The sequence below is a fragment of the Pangasianodon hypophthalmus genome, chromosome 29 (assembly GCF_027358585.1).
Source record: "Pangasianodon hypophthalmus isolate fPanHyp1 chromosome 29, fPanHyp1.pri, whole genome shotgun sequence".
NCBI lineage: Eukaryota > Metazoa > Chordata > Actinopteri > Siluriformes > Pangasiidae > Pangasianodon > Pangasianodon hypophthalmus.
Genome location: NC_069738.1, coordinates 2,494,226 through 2,497,273, shown reverse-complemented (window position 1 = coordinate 2,497,273; position 3,048 = coordinate 2,494,226). Strand labels below are relative to the sequence as shown.

General features: G+C 34.9%; 1 protein-coding gene across 1 annotated transcript in view; it reads right to left on the bottom strand.

Annotated features, from left to right (window-relative positions):
• Positions 1-1,411: 1,411 nt before the first annotated feature.
• The window catches only part of LOC113523965 (hepatic leukemia factor), a 15,492-nt gene continuing 13,855 nt past the window's right edge, over positions 1,412-3,048 (bottom strand). Inside the window, exon 4 of the mRNA XM_034301669.2 lies at positions 1,412-3,048. This exon is cut by the window's right edge and continues 1,173 nt beyond it. The gene's annotated coding sequence lies outside the window, so the exon portion shown is untranslated.

The window sequence follows — 3,048 nt, the reverse complement described above, 5'->3', positions numbered from 1 at the left end:
TCTGAGTCTGGTTCCTCTCGAGGTTTCTTCCTCATGAAGTCTCAGGGAGTTTTTCCCTCACCGCCGTCACCTCTGACTCGCTCATTAGTATAGAAGTATTTTTCAGAGTATGATTTTTAAGTGTGATTATTATGTAATCCATCAGGTCCAATCAAAAGTTAAAGACCTTAAAGACCTAAGAATGACTCTGAAGTGCGTTTTAATCATGAAGAGAGTGGGACTTTATCTTAAATCAGTATTTAAGCATATGACTATGTTGGACTGCTCTAATCAATTAAATAATCTTATAGAATATAAAAGAATATATTTGAATGTGAATTAAGAAAATTAAAGACAAATGGATGTGACTCTAGTTTGTGGGAAACCAATAAACACACATTTCTCATTTATAAATTATAAATTTATTTGTCATGGGAAAGAATTTTTCTCTAGCAAAGTACATCAGGTTTGTATCTTTTTCACCAGTTTGACGTTTGTGATTTCTTAAAAGTGAATTGTTAAAGTTTATGAAGAAAACTCCACCTAATGAGATCATTGTCGGGTTTTTCAATACAGTCTGATTTTTGAAGTCCAAAAAAAAAAAAAACCTTTGAAAAGTTATTTTTCTTTTATTTTGGACTTAGAAGATTTTGTACAACATTAGGGATAAATTTATCAATTTAAAATGTATATCCTGAGTTTATATATTTCTGTAAAGCTGCTTTGTGACAATGTCCGTTGTTAAAAGTGCTATACAAATAAAACTGAATTGAACTGAATTGAATTATTAGACACTGAGTGAAATTACAGTCAGACAACAAGACGATTTTGCAAAGACGTTACACGGGATTGAAACACACCTTGACGTTCTCCTCGTGCCGTTGCACAAACACAAGCCTGCTGCAGTGCGTAAATTCAATTCAATTCAGTTTTATTCGTATAGCGCTTTTAACAATGGACCTTGTCACAAAGCAGCTTTACAGAAATAAATGGATTCAAAAAAATATATTGTAAATCTGTGAATTTATCCCGAAATCACGAAAATATAATAAAAAAGGTCAATTTGCGTTGATAATACTTGCTTAAAACCCTTATGTATTTAGCTCAAGTCTGTAAGAAGGGTCTAAGGGAAGGGCGCTAGGGTCTGGTATGGGATTGGGACGCCGTGAGCAGATGGGAAACGAGAGGCCTGTGTGTGCAGGTGTGAACCAAATAAATCATTAAAATCTTTTTCTGAAGCCTGATTTTGGTCTGAAAGAGAGAAATTTCACAGATTTGAACATGAAAAGCCGGCTTTATCCAGAAACCACTGCGGCATCTCTATTATTTTTTTTATTTTATCTGCCCTTTTACCCGTACAGGGCAAGTCGAGTGGAGTAAACTGGAACACAGTGGAAACACAATAAGAAAGAAACAAAAGAATGATCATTCATAATAATTAATTATTTCTTTTATTTATATATCACGTTTTTTTTTTTCACACTTTACAATTTTACAAAAAAAGGCAAAATCTGACTTTGCGCTTTGAGAAGTTTAATAACGACCCCTGATTCGCTCACAAAACGCTAGCTTAACTCTGAGTAATAGATATATAGATTTTATAGAATATATATATATATATATATATATATATATATATATATATATAACTTGTGTAAATAGATCTGTTTAAGCTCTAGGTTAAGTACTACTCTGAACCTGTTGTGCCTTTTATCCGGTATAAGAAAAATACTGTACAAAAAGACAAACATAGAACTCTAGAATATTCAGTATAAACATTAACATCTCTGTTTTAACCAATATAGCTCTGTTATTAGTGCGCGTGTGTGTGTGTGTGTGTGTGTGTGTGTGCCACACGTTTTGGTCTGTAGTAAACAAACTGATTGCGTTAGCCATGCTAATCACAGACAACATCATCCAGCCATCTCTTTAACAGGAAGAAAAAACAAAACAAGGAAATAAACAGAAAAACACAGCATACATTCAGTACATTCAGCACAGCCATCTGAGAAAGATATCGAGAGGGCCGAGGTAAAGCTACGACAGAAGACTATACACGTCTGTACAGAAAACAAAAACACCCTACAGAAAGCTCAGAGTATTAAATAAAAGTATAAACTGGTTTGTGCGGGAAGAAGAAATAAAATTACTGTATTTTCCAGACTACAAGTCGCTCCAAAGTCTGCATTGTATTAGCATATACTGTATCTATGTTTGTATTTATACGCTAACTTCTGCCTTGATAGCTAGTAATTTTTGTGAGAGTTGTTTGGATAGCAGTCCATCTTTGTTATGCTAGCTAGCTAGAGAGCTAGCTTATTCAACATAAAAATGGAACAGTTACACAATTCTATTAATGAGAAAAAAAAAATCAATTCATTTCAGTCTAGTGTTAGCGTACTTTTTCATCGTCTTGCGATACCGAACAGCAAGCTAGCTTAAAGCACTAGTTTAGCTAGTTCATGGCGGCTCACCTGCCGATCAGACACCATAATGAATACGCTGCTAAAAATGGCGTTTTATAGTCCAGAGAATACGGTAGCTTCATGTTCATGCATCGAAAATAAAAGCAGATCAGGATAATTACAAGAAAGATAACAGGAATATAATAAGAGTAATAATTAATAGCTGCGAAGTAGTTCTCAGATTCAAAATAAAAACCAAAACAGTCCATAAATAGATCGGATTTCTGTTATAGAAGGTAGACTCGCACCCAGATCGGATTGTGAAAGACGCTTTAGTGCAGGTTGTTAGCAGAGACACAGAGAGAGACAGACAGAGAGGAAGAGAAGTGTGTTAGCATGAGTTCACATGTGCATTCATTAGCAAATTAGCCGTGCGCTCTGAGGGGAGGCGTCTGCGTAAACGTGAAGCGTAGATGCCGCTGCTTTTATTTAGCAACAGTAAAGCTAGCTCGGTTTGCATCGGTTTGATCTGCTCTGGAAACACTGATTATAACGTTTATAATATCTTATAGAAGTGTTTACCAAAGCTAGCATAACCGCAATGTTGTTAGCTAAAATAAACAGCTAAAATACTTGAGAAAATGAACGACGAGGGGTTTTCATT